Source organism: Hordeum vulgare, chromosome 4H (genome assembly GCF_904849725.1).
Source record: "Hordeum vulgare subsp. vulgare chromosome 4H, MorexV3_pseudomolecules_assembly, whole genome shotgun sequence".
Lineage (NCBI taxonomy): Eukaryota > Viridiplantae > Streptophyta > Magnoliopsida > Poales > Poaceae > Hordeum > Hordeum vulgare.
In genome coordinates this window covers 339630582-339645236 of record NC_058521.1, presented here as the reverse complement: position 1 = coordinate 339645236, position 14655 = coordinate 339630582, and positions in this window count along the sequence as shown.

The following is a 14655-nucleotide window of genomic DNA, read 5'->3' as shown; positions in this document are numbered from 1 at the left end:
TGCGGAGCAGCCGAGTGATGAAGACATGTTTCACGGAGTGGCGATCCGCGGGGCATCCGAGTGATGAAGACGTGTTTCACCATGTGGCGACGTGCAAGGTGGCCGAGTGATGAAGATGCGTCTGGTTGAGCAATTACGCACGAGGCGGTTGTGTGATGAAGACTTGTTTCACCAAGTGGCGACGTCTGGAGCAGCCAAGTGAAGAAGACGTGTTTCACCGAGTGGTGACGTGTGGGGCGGCCGAGTGATGAAGAGGCATCTGGCTGAGCGACAGCCCACGGGGCAGCCGTGTGATGCAGACGTTTTTCACCAAGTGGCGAGCGCGGAGCAGCCGGGTGATGAAGACGTGTTTCACCGAGTGGAGACGCGCGGAGCGACCGAGTGATGAAGATGCGTTCGGCTGAGCGACGGTGCACGGGGCTGCCGTGTGATGAAGATGCGTCCGGCTGAGTGACAGCGCACGGGGCGGCCATGTGATGAAGACGTGTTTCACCAAGTGGCGACGCGCGGAGCAGTCAAGTGATGATGACGTGTTTCACAGAGTGGCCACGCACGGAGCAGTCGAGTGATCAAGACGCCTTTGGCTGAGCGACGGCGCATGGGGCGGCAGAACTATGAAGACGCGCCTGACAGAGTGGCAATGCACAGGGCGGTTGACTGATGTAAACACATCGGATGAAGTGGCAACATGCGGGATGTAAACACATCGGATGAAGTGACGACGCGCGGGATGACTGACTAATGTCGACGCGTTCTACGGAGAGGCGGCGCGTGGGGCGGCCATATGATATAGATGCATCTAGTGGAATAAAAAAATGCAGGGCGTTTGAGTCGAACATGTCAGGGAGACGTTCGACCGATTGACGGCGGCCAGGGCGGTCAAGTGACACACATCATCAAGGAGGAATCCGAGTAAAAACACATGAATGAATGAGTGTCAGCATGTTAGTCGCTTGTATTTTATTAAGAAAATGAGGCGTGCCCGAGTGTACCATTTTTCCAGATGAATAAATCTGCCCGAGAAAGCCGGGGGTGTACCTGTCCGAGTAAACAAAGGCATGTGTTTTGGCCGTGAATGGCCCTGGAGGCCCTCACTGAATGGTCAATTAATGAGGCAGCGAATTAATACGGCATAGATGATGGCCATCACGTCCTTCCATTTCCTTTTGTGTTCCTGCATATAGTTAATAGATACGAGGGCCACCATGTCATATCATTTCCTTCCTGCATGCAGTTAATTGATCGGGGACTTAATTGATCGAGGGGTAGTCCATGTTATGCATGCACTTACGAGGCATTGATTCCCGGGGACTTAATTGATCGAGGGGTAGTCCATGTTATGCATGCACTTACGAGGCATTGATTCCCTCGATCTCGAATGACCATCGGTTGCGGGACGGGGTTGTTTCACAGGACGACGTTGCAGCGCTCCTCCGCCACGTAGACCGTCACCAGAAACCGGCGCTAGAGGAAGGAGCGTGCACGTCTACGCCATATCGGGCATGTGCCTCCAGCATGGAGGTCGTCGTCGAGCGACCGAACATGAGGCCGGAGTCGACGACAAGATGAACGACGTTGATGGCCGTTAATGAGGGCTCAAGTTTTCGTTCGAGACGACACCGGCGGTCGTGCATGACGATGGTGATGCGAACGAGGCCGGTGTTCGTGCATGACAACAGTTATGCGGATGAGGCCGGTAGCTATGCGTGACGAAGACGAGGCAGACGGTGCGAGTAGCCACACATGGCGATGATTAGGCACACGACACTGGTAGCTACCTGTGGAAGCGCATTCAGATGTGCAAGTCCAGAGTTTCCTACTTCCACGCCGCCGTCGCTACTTGGATGGATATCTGTTTTTCTTTTGCTTGTGATGCATTGCTCGTCGTGAAGATGAACAATACAAAAAATGTTTTAAGAATGAAGATGAAACCGAATAGACGGAACCAGCGGGAATCAATATGCCGTTGGTGCTTGAAAAAATAACCATCTGCATCATGGCTTGATAGACGCCATGCCTCATGGTGGGTGCCAACTGTCATGGTAACGATTCCGACAATAGAATTGGGTAGGATAAAGGAGCATGATCTATCGAGATGCAAATGGGTGACACGGTGATTTTAGCGAGTTCGGGCCTCTCGCAGTGGAGATAACAACCCTTAGTCACGTGCAACTGAGAGACTTTGCTTGTTTTCCTAAACACGGAGTTACATGGTGTGTTTAAATGAGAGATGGAAGAAAAGATCTTCATGCCTGAGCTAAGTCATGAGACTAATAGCGCGGAAGCCAAGGGGGAAGAATGAGCTAACCTAATGATATATGGAGGGGTGGCTTATATAGAGTGCGCCACCCCCTCACCTCTTATGTTACAAGATAAGGAATTGATCCCATAATGTCAGCCCACTACAGAATCTTCTCTATGCTTCGACTGCCTTGCCGACTCTTGGTCTTCGCATACCTGAATGGGTCATATGGCCGAGTGGTGACTATCATCCGAGTGCATGTAATGTATTTGTCCGAGTGGATAGTATGTATGTATTTTTGTGGACCCACCTCATGTGTGGACCCCATGCTATTATGGTATTTCGAACCTTCATGGGCCTACCCATTTTGTGTATCACCAACACCTTCTCCCATGATGCTTCAGTAACCGCCACGAGTTGGCATAAAGACTGCGCGCATGGTCGGTTCATCATGGCTCTTCTATGTTTTCTCCACCTCCCTTTGCCTTCCTTCCCGCATAAGATTGTCCCCATCCGCCAAGCTATCACGCCCCCATTCCACAGTGCCGCCATAACTCCCCGGGGCAGGAAGGGTAAGGAAATGGCCTTGGCGAAATGGCACCAGGCACCGGAACCTGCCCTCGGTAGGTCTACGGTGTTGAATCGCGAGGGCTCGGCAAGGTCCACCTCATGGTCGTGGCTGACTACAGTGAATGGGGAGCAACCAAGATCTTTTTAGCTTGGAATCCCCTCGCCAAGCTGGCCGCTCATACGTCTCCGTCGTATCTACTTTTCCGAACTCTTTTGCCCTTGTTTTGGACTCTAATTTGCATGATTTGAATGGAACTAACCCGGACTAACACTGTTTTCAGCAGAATTGCCATGGCATTGTTTTTGTGCACAAATAAAAGTTCTCGGAATGACCTGAAAATTTACGGAGAATTTTTCTGGAATTAATGAAAAATACCTGTGCAAAGATCCACTAGAGGGGGTGAGCCAGTTTGCCACAAGCCCAAGGGGCGCGGCGACACCCCCTGGCCGCGCCGTGAGGGCTTGTGGGGCCCACAGAGCTCCACCGCCTCCAATCTCAGCTCTATACATTCCGTTTCGCTCGGAAAAAATCAGAGAGAAGGATTCATCGCGTTCTACGATACAGAGGCGCCGCCACCTCCTGTTCTTCATTTGGAGGGCAGATCTGGAGTCCGTTCTGGGCTCCGGAGAGGGGAAATCGTCGCCATCGTCATCATCAACCTTCCTCCATCGCCAATTCCATGATGCTCTTCACCGTTTGTGTGTAATCTCATCATAGGCTTGCTGGACGGTGATGAGTTGGATAGGATCTATCATATAATCGAGTTAGTTTTGACAGGGATTGATCCCTAGTATTCACTATGTTCTGAGATTGATGTTGCTACTACTTTGCCATGCTTAACGCTTGTCACTAGGGCCCGAGTGCCATGATTTCAGATATGAACCTATTATGTTGTCGCCAATATATGTATGTTTTAGATCCTATCTTGCAAGTTGTAGTCACCTACTATGTGTTATGACCTGGCAACCCCGGAGTGACAATAGCCGGAACCACTCCCGGAGATGATCATAGTATGAGGAGTTCATGTATTCACCAAGTGTTAATGCGTTTTTCGGGTTCTTTATTGAAAGGAGAACCTTAATATCCTGTAGTTTCCATTAGGACACCGCTGCCACGGGAGGGATGGACAATAGATGTCATGCAAGTTCTTTTCCCTAAGCACGTATGACTACATACGGAATACATGCCTACATTAGATTGACGAACGGGAGCTAGTTACATATCTCTCCGTGTTATAGCTGTTACATGATGAACCACATCCGGCATAATCATCCATCACCGATTCACTGCCTACGAGTCTTTTACTACTAGTCCTTGCTACGTTACATTGCCGCTACTGATGTTACTTGCTATTGTTGTCACTACTGTTGTTACTTGTTACTTTGATTTGCCGCTACTATTGTTACTTGCTACTGATGTCACTACTTCTATTACTTGTTACTTTGTTCTTACCTGCTGTAAGACTTTTCCGGCGCCATTGATACAACAAGTCAGGAATAGTCTGCCGTCAACAGACCAGTTTCTGGCACCGTTGCTATCATACTGCTTTGCTACTGATACTTTGCTTGCAGATACTAATTTTTCAGGTGTGGCTGAATTGACAACTCAGCGGTTATAACTTGAGAATATTATTTTGCTTCCCCTTCAGTCGAATCAATAAATTTGGGTTGAATACTCTACCCTCGAAAACTATTGCGATCCCATATACTTGTGGATTATCAAGACCTTTTTCTGGTGCCGTTGTTGGGGAAGCACAGCAATATTCTCTGAGTCACTTGGAATTTACGTCTTCTGATCACTATGAGGAATACGATAGATCCAAGAACTAAAGTCTTGCCTTCCACTACAAGGACCGGTAAGGAACTTCCATCTATCTCTGCACTTGATTCACCTTCAGTTATGAGTAAGTTTGCGACATCGCCTCCTGCTAGAAATCTTGATATGTCGCCTGTGCTTGATGATGCTACTTCTGCTACCCATGATGCTTATGCTGATGCTATGCTTGATACTGCTTTGCATGATGATGCTATGCCTGATACTGCTTTGCCACTAGGTGCATTCCTTGATACACAAATTGCTAGAGTTGCTGCTAGATGTGATGATACTTATGAAACTGCTCATGCTATTGAAGTAGAACCTGCTATTTTGCATGCTAGAACTAGCTCTCCTGATATGCCTGAATTGCCTGTTATGCCTGAACGTTATGTTATGGAGGGAGAGATAGCTGAGGACTTTCTTGCGTGTAAGGATAGCTATGATGTTGACAAATTACTGCTCAAGTGGAAAGAAAAATCTCTGAACACTAGGATGAAATAGGACCCAAAGTTTGCTACTTCGCATATCTTTGTGACCGATAAGGATTATGAATTCTCTGTCGACCCTATGTTAATTATTCTGGTCGAATCTGATCCTTTTCACGATTATGAGTCTGAAACGGTTGTAGCCCATCTTACCAAACTGCACGATATGGCCACCATATTCACTAGTGAGGAAAAGATCCGCCAGTACTATATCCTCAAGTTGTTTCCTTTCTCGCTAAAGGATGATGCTAAGACCTGGTTCACTTCTGTTGCTCCTGGTTGTGTGCGTAGCCCCCAGGATATGGTCTACTACTTCTCTGAAAAATATTTCCCTGCCCATAAGAAGCAAGATGTCTTGCAGGAAATATACAACTTTGCTCAAGCTGAGGAAGAGAGTCTCCCACAAGCTTGGGGGAGGGTCATCCAGCTACTGAATACTTTGCCTGATCACCCTCTTGAGAAGAATGAAATACTTGATATCTTCTATAATGGACTTACCGATGCTTCTAGAGACCACCTAGATAGTTGTGTTGGTTGTGTTTTTAGGGAACGAACTGTAGAACAAGCTGAGAATCTACTGAATAACATCTTGTGCAATGAGAATGCTTGGACTATTCCCGAACCACCTCCTAAGCCAACCCGAAGAAAAGAGGTATTCTATTCCCCAGTCCTGAAGATATGCAAGAAGCCAAGAAATCTATGCGAGAGAAAGGCATTAAATCTGAAGATGTCAAAAATCTACCACCTATCGAAGAGATCCATGGTCATTATAACCCGATACAGGTAGTAGAAGTAAGTTCTCTGCGTAGGTTTGATGAGAGTGATATTCCTTTTGATAAACCTGCTAGCTTATGCATGGATGAATTTGATAACTTCGTTGCCAAACAACAAAGTTTCAATGATCATGTTAGCAGACAATTGGAATAGAATGTTCGTATGCTTAGTCATTTAAGTGCTTGTGTGGACAGAAATGTCAATGATCTTAAGCTTCTGAGTAAACATGCATCTATGGTTACTACTGAAGTAGAACAAGTACTTAAAGCTCAAAATGACTTGCTCAATGAGTTGAATGACAATTCCGTTAGAGTCGTTACTAGAGGCGGTAGAATGACCCAGGAACCTTTGTATCATGAGTGTCATCCAAAGAGAATTGAACAAGATTCTCAAGGAGTTAGCACTGATGCACCTAGTCATCCTAGAAAGAAGAAGAAAGATGATAGGAACCTGCAAGCTAGCAACCCTGTTGCTGCTACACCTGAGAGTCCAAACGATGTCTCTGTCTCTGATGCTCAAACACAATCTGGTGATGAACATGAGCCTAATGATAATATCAACAGTGATGTTCATGAATATGCTCAACCTAGCAATGATAAGGATCTGGAGATTGACCCTGTTGATCTTTCCTCCCAACCACAGCCTAAGACTAAGAGATACGATAAGAATGACTTCGCTGCTAGGAAGCACGGTAAAGAAAGGGAACCATGGGTTCAGAAACCCATGACCTTTCCTCCCAAACCATCCAAGAAAAGGGATGATGAGGATTTTGAGCGATTCGTTGAAATGATCAGACCTGTCTTTCTGCAAATGGGTTTGACGAATATGCTCAAAATGTCTCCGTGTGCTAAGTACATGAAAGATATTGTGATGAATAAGAGGAGGATACCTGAGGTTGAGATTTCCACCATGCTTGCTAACTATACCTTCAACGGTGCAACTCCTAAGAAACTAGGTGATCCCGGTGTGCCCACTATACCTTGCTCCATTAAAGGTAACTACGTTAGAACTGCTTTATGTGACCTTGGAGCCGGTGTTAGTGTTATCCTTCTCTCTCTTTATCGTAGACTTGAACTGGATAAGTTGACACCCACTGAAATCTCTCTGCAAACGGCTGACAAATCAACTGCTTTCGCTATCGGCATTTGGGAGGATGTGCCCGTTGTGGTTGCCAATGTCACTATCTTAACATACTTTGTTATCTTGGATGTTCCCGAGGACGATGCCATGGCGGTCATCCTCGGAAGACCCTTTTTAAACACCGCAGGGGCTGTTATAGATTTCAACAAAGGCAATGTCACTTTCCATGTCAACGGTAATGAGAATACGGTGCACTTTCCGAAGAAACAATATCGAGTATATTGCATCAATGCTATCGAAAAAACTTCATCGATTCTTAGTGGGAGCTTTGAATGCCCTATTCCTCATGTCAAGATGAAGTATGATTTGCTTGTTGGGGAGATACACATCCCCATTGCGGTGACCTAGTGACTATTTTAAAATTCTCCATTCTCTTTTGCGATTCGAAAAGGTTTGTCGAGGAGACTTGATCACCCTCACTGACGGATTTCTTTCGATGACCATGAGATGGATGAATCGAGGAGTCAGAAACCTCTGTTCCAAGCTTTCACCTTAGGTTGCTTAGAAGAAAAATGATAGATTTAGTTTAGTTTTCCCTGTTTTCTTTCTTAGCGTCCGTTGGAAAAGTACCCCGAAAATAAAAGTTCTCCGAACGTCGTGAAAATCTAGTATGATTTTTTCTGGATTTTTTGAAAAATACTGAGACGAAGAGCTCGTCTGGGGGCTGCACCAGTGGGCCACAAGCCCTGATGGCGCGGGGACCCCCCTGGCCACGCCACCCAGGCTTGTGGAGCCCACATGCACCGCTCCACTCATTCTTGCTCTCATATGGTTCTCCTACCTCCAGAAAAAATCATTTCGCAGCTCAAACCCATGTTCTTGCTCCTCTTGCTGGGATTTTCGTTCTCTTTTCTCAAAGCACCATTCTCCGAACTGTTTTGGGGAAATTACTCCTTGGTAATTGACTCCTCCATTGGTCCAATTAGCTTTTGCTCGAGTGCCTTATACTCCGCGCATTTTTGCTGCCTTGGTGACCATGTTCTTGAGCTTTCCATGCTAATTTTAGTTGGTCCCAAGTAGTTTTGAGGCGTAATATGGTCTCTAGGCACTTGTGGGAGTAGTTGCTACTAGTTTAGTTGAGCCTTGTTCACTTTTCCTTTGGGTCACTGAAAATTTCAGAAAAGGAAGATGTTCAGGTGAAACTTTCATGGTGGTTCCTCAAGCAAGAGAGGTCCCCGTCTTGCGATTCGGGAGCCCGATCCTTACCAACCAAGGGACGCGCAGGTACAACCATGTGAATGACCTTCTGATGAATTTATGATTGAGGCAGGTTTCAAAGATGAGTTTGATGCACTTGTTCGCAACGTCGGACTCGAAGAATTCATCTCCGATAAATGTGAACAGTATGTTGCTCTCACTGCCTCTTTTGTTCGTAGCTTCAAATTTTCAGTTGGTCGTGACACATCGGTACTGCTTGATCTCTGTGACAAATCGTATACCATGGATTTAGAGGATTTTAATAGAATTTGCAAAATACCTGTTTGGGGTAGCCTCAATGATCCTCCTAAATCTTCAGTTAGAGATTTTTTGCTCTGGTATTACTGTTGGATAAACTAGAGACATTACGCAAGCTACCATGGGGAGTATTCATTTTCCTGCCTTGCATTACTTTGCCCTCTTCATAGGCAGATGCATTAATGGCAAGATTGAGAATTGTCACCTCTGCGCACCCGACCTTAGTATCCTTAAGAGCGCAGTGACGGGTGAAAAAAGTTTCAACATGGGAGCTATAATAGCAAGGAGGCTGGATAAGAATGCTAATGAAGGGGATTTCTTTCTTGGGATCTATGCCACCCGCATAGCAAATTTTCTGGGAGTGCCCATCCGCGAAGGAGATCCCCCGCTCCATACAACTTTCCTTGACTGCGGCGCTTTGACATGCTACCAGTTCCTTGAGAGGGATGATGAATCCCTGCTATACCGTTTGATATTTAACCGGCAACTGTTTTCCATATTACCCTTCCTGCTCCTGCCTTCTTTGACTTTCAGGTAAAACGGAGATATTACATAAGTAGAGGAGAGGCAGAGGAGTATGAGAGGGAGGCAAAGGCTGCTCGTCTCCGTGAGGCAGCTATTCGGGCAGTGGCCGCAACGCTCCCGTATAACCCCCATTATGATTTCGGGTGTCGCCAGGACCATCCTTGGGAGTAGATCAACTTAGGCCAAAAGCCTAAGCTTGGGGGAGTACGTGTTCTCACCGACTTTACATTCTTGCTTATGCTTTCACTTTGTTCGTCGGTGTTCACACTTTGCCACTGTATCATCCATGCTAGGTTATCTTCTTTTTCTCGTTTTATTTTCGTGTGTCTGTCTAGTTTGAGAAAAACCAAAAAGATTTTCTTTTTCTTCTTTTGCTTGTTGGGAGCTTTCTCGTGTAAATAGTTTTCTCTTTCTTTGGGTCAAGGTAGAAGACCATGGTTACAATGTGTAGTGGCTCTCGCATGCATACCTGTTTAGCTGTCATAGAGCCATATTACTTTATCTTCTCCTTTGTGTTTGCCTGCAAATTCCAGCTTTAGTCCAATGCACGAGCACTCCTATTATTGTTCATATCATTTGGTCGTGCAAGTGAAAGGAAATAATGATGATATATGATGAAGTGACTGAGCGTGGAAAAGCTGGTATGAACTCGGTCTATTTTGTTTTTGTATATATGACTAGCTCATCGTGCCTGATTCAGCTTTGTTGTGAGGGAAACATGTTTGCAATGACAACTTAGAGATCATAGTTTCTTATGCCATGCTTGCTTAGCTAGGAGCTTATAATGGTTTGTCTTGGATGCTCACATGAATTTTGAGATGACTCTGTTGTAGTATGATAGGATGGTCTCCTCCTTTGAATGATTCAAGTGGCTTGACTTGGCGCAAGTTTACGCATGTAGTTGAAACAAAATGAACATAGCCTCTATGATATTCATGCCCATGGTGATTTATGTCCTACTCATGCTTGCACTCAATGTTAGTTAATCTCAATGCATTTTGATGACTGTTGTCGCTCTCTAGTTGGTCGCTTCCTAGTCTTTTGCTAGCCTTCACTTGTACTAAGCGGGAATACTGCTTGTGCATCCACTTCTGTAAACCCAAAGTTGTTCCATATGAGTCCACCATAGCTACCTATGTGCCGTATCTGCCTGCCGTTCCAAGTAAATTTGCATGTGCCACTCTCTAAATCTTCAAGAGATAATCTATTTTGCATGCCCGAACCGCCATGTGGTGACAGGGGGCTATTAGTATCTTCCATGCTAGGCGTGTTATCCTCGATATGTGTTTATTCACTATCATTCACGAGAAAGGGGCCGGTAATTGGAATTCCCAGTTCCATGCTCAAATCGAAAAGATAATTGCAAACAAAACTCCCCCAAGATTGATGTTGGTATGGACGGTACCCGAGGATTCGGCTAGCCGTGGAGTGTGGCTGATTGGTGGTGGGGGAGTGAAAACTTTACTTTTCTGTTTGGGAACAGCCTATAGCATGTGTAGCATGGAAGATGTTGAGAACTCTTAGTCATTGCGTTGACAATGAAAGCATGACACCCAAAATTATTATCTCTATTTTAAAAGGTTGAGCTCTGGCACCTCTGCAAATCAATGCTTCCCTCTGCGAAGGGCCTCTCTATTTATGTTCCTATTGAGTCATCCTCCTCTTATAAAAGCACCAATTAGAGAGCACCGCTGTCATTTTTATGCTTTGCTTTTAACTGTGTTGAGTATGATTGTGACTGGATCTTCTTTGCCATGAATTACAATGTTTAGTCAGCCCTTGGTCTTTGAAGGTGCTATGCATTTATGTTTTGCGGTCTTAGAAAGAGCTAGCGAGATACCATATGTTCGTATTGCTTCATGTTGTTTTGATTGGAGTGTTGACATTTGAGGCTTGTTATTATTTTCTCGCTAGATGATTATGCCATTGATATGAGTTTACCGTGAGACCTAGATGTCATTTGCTTATGTGGTTTGCTTGTGATCTTGCTGAAATTCTGGTTATGAGTTAGACACAGTTGCAAAAACAAGATCAAATAGAGTTCGTCAAAGTTTTTCTTTTGTCTCTTTTAGTTTGTCAACTGAATTGCTTGAGGACAAACAAGGCTTTAAGCTTGGGGGAGTTGATACATCTCCCTCGTATCTACTTTTCCAAACTCTTTTGCCCTTGTTCTGGACTCTAATTTGCATGATTTGAATGGAACTAACCCGGACTAACATTGTTTTCAGCAGAATTGCCATGGTGTTGTTTTTGTGCAGAAATAGAAGTTCTCGGAAGGACTTGAAAATTTACGGAGATTTTTTCTGGAATTAATGAAAAATACCTGCGCAAAGACCCACCGGAGGGGGTGAGCCTGTGGGCCACAAGCCCAGGCGCGCGGCCACCCCCCAGGCCGCGCCGTGAGGGCTTGTGGGGCCCACAGAGCTCCACCGCCTCCAATCTCAGCTCTATATATTCCGTTTCACTCGGAAAAAAATCAAAGAGAAGGATTCATTGCGTTTTACAATACGGAGGCGCCGCCACCTCCTGTTCTTCATCTCGAGGGCAGATCTGGAGTCCGTTCTGGGCTCCGGAGAGGGGAAATCGTCGCCATCGTCATCATCAACTTTCCTTCATCGCCAATTCCATGATGCTCTTCGCCGTTCATGAGTAATCTCAATGTAGGCTTGCTGGACGGTGATGAGTTGGATGGGATCTATCATGTAATCGAGTTAGTTTTTACGGGGATTGATCCCTAGTATCCACTATGTTCTAAGATTGATGTTGCTACTACTTTGCCATGCTTCATGCTTGTCACTAGGGCCCGAGTGCTATGATTTCAGATCTGAACCTATTATGTTGTCGCTAATATATGTGTGTTTTAGATCCTATCTTGCAAGTTGTAGTCACCTACTATGTGTTATGACCTGCAACTGATACGCCTCCAACGTATCTATAATTTTTGATGGTTCCATGCTATTATCTTGTCAACTTTGGATGTTTTATATGCATGAATAAGCTATTTTATATCTTTTTTGGGACTAACCTGTTAACTCAGTGCCAAGTGCCAGTTTCTGTTTTTTCCGTGTTTTTGGCCCATTTTCAGACGGAGTCCAAATGGAATGAAACTTTACGATGATTTTTTTTGGACCAAAAGAGACCCCCGAAGCTTTGGAAGAAGGCCAGAAGAGCCACGAGGGAGTCACAAGCCCTGACGCCGCCACCACCCCCTAGGTGGCGCAGGGCAGGCTTGTGACCTCCTCGTGGGCCCAACCGACGTAATTCTACCGCCACAAATTCCTATAAATTCAGAAACCCCCAAAAAGAAACCTAGAGCGGGAGTTCCGCCACCGTAAGCCTCTGTAGTCACCAAAAACCAATCTGGAGCCCGTTCCGGCACCCTGCCAGAGGGGGAATCCATCTCCGGTGGCCATCTTCATCACCCCGGCGATCTCCATGACGAGGAGGGAGTAGTTCTCCCTCAGGGCTAAGGGTATGTACCAATAGTTATGTGTTTGATCTCTCCCTCTCGTGTTCTTGAGATGTCTTGATCTCGATGTACCATGGGCTTTGCTACTATAGTTGGATCTTATGATGTTCTTCCTCCTCTCCCTCTTGTAATGAATTGAGTTTCCCATTTGGAGTTATCTTATCGGATTGAGTCTTTGAGAACACTTGATGTATGTCTTGCACGAGTCTATCTGTTGTGATCAACTTGCGGGTTTGTGACATTGGGAACCTATGCATATGGGTTTGCACACGTTTGATTCATGTGAGTACTTGATGTATGTTTTGGTGATCAACTTGCAGGTTCGTGACATTGGGAACCTATGCATAGGGGTTGGCACACGTTTTGACTCTCCGGTAGAAACTTTGGGGCACTCTTTGAAGTTCTATGTGTTGGTTGAATAGATGATTATGAGATTATGTGATGCATATCGTATAATCGTGCCCACGGATACTTGAGGTGACAACGGAGTATCTAGGTGACATTAGGGTCTTGGTTCATATGTATCTTAAGGTGTTATTCTAGTACGAACTCTATGATGGATCTAACGGAAAGAATATCTTCGTGTTATTTTACTACAGACTCTTGAATAGATCGATCAGAAAGAATAACTTTGTGGTGGTTTCGTACCCGACAATAATCTCTTCGTTTATTCCCCGCTATTAGTGACTTTGGAGTGACTCTTTGTTGCATGTTGAGGGCTAGTTATATGATCCAATTATGTTATCATTGTTGAGAGAACTTCACTAGTGAAAGTATGAACCCTAGGCCTTGTTTCCACGCATTGCATTACCGTTCGTGCTCACTGTTACCATTTGTTACTTTGCTGTTTTTGTAATTTCATATTACAAAAACCTATATCTACCATCCATATTGCACTTGTTTCACCATCTCTTCGCCGAACTAGTGCACCTATACAATTTACCATTGTATTGGGTGTGTTGGGGACACAAGAGACTCTTTGTTATTTGGTTGCAGGGTTGCTTGAGAGAGACCATCTTCATCCTACGCCTCCCACGGATTGATAAACCTTAGGTCACTCACTTGTGGGAAAATTGCTACTGTCCTACAAACCTCTGCACTTGGAGGCCCAACAATGTCTACAAGAAGAAGGTTGCGTAGTAGACATCAAGCTCTTTTCTGGCACCGTTGCCGGGGAGGTTAGCGCTTGAAGGTATATCTTTAGATCTTGCAATCGAATCTTTTTGTTTCTTGTTCTTTCTCTGGAAAACTACAAAAAAATGGAATTGAGGATGCCTCATATGCTCCATCTTTTCAATGTCTTTCGTGAGCATGATGGGAAGGAAAATTATGCTCTAGTGCTGAAAGAAGAATTACATAGAATGCTTGGCATAGAATATGTGAATGATGAGCATGATTGCAATGTTATTAGCATGAATTCTTTGAATACCCATGATGCTAATGATATGCAAAGCCACAAGCTTGGGCATGCTATATTTGATGCAGACGATCTTTTTAGTTCTTCCACTTTGAATGATCAAAATCATTTTGATGAAAGCATGCCCCCTATCTATGATGATTATTGTGAGGATACTTATGCTTTGAAGAAAAGGGATGATAAAACTTGTCATACTCTCGAAAACACTTTTGCTAAACCTTGCTTTTTCATTGTGGACACAATTTTTAGTGCTCAAGTCTTTTACGATACTCCCACTGCTATTCTTGAGAATAGATTTCCTTATGTGGAGTGTAGTAAAATTTATGTGCTTGTAGATCATGAAAAGAATGCTTTAGGTGCTGGTTATATTGTTGAATTCATTCATGATGCTACTGAAAATTACTATGAGAGAGGATCATATGCTTCTACTTATTGCAATAGTATCAAGCTTCCCCTCCATATGTTGAAATTTTGGAAGCTATGCTTGTTTTGCCTTCCTATGCTAGTTGATTCTTGCTCCAATAAATTGTTTAATCACAAAATCCCTATGCATAGGAAGTGGGTTAGATTTAAATGTGCTATCCATTTGCTCCATGATGCTCTCGTTGTGTTTCAATTCTTACCTTTTATGTGAGCATTATTGAAATCAATGCCTAGCTAATGGCGTTAAACGATAGCGCTTGTTGGGAGGCAACCCAATGAATAAATTTTTCTTTGCTTTTTGCTTCCTGTTTTGTTTTCTCCACACCATCATAATTATGT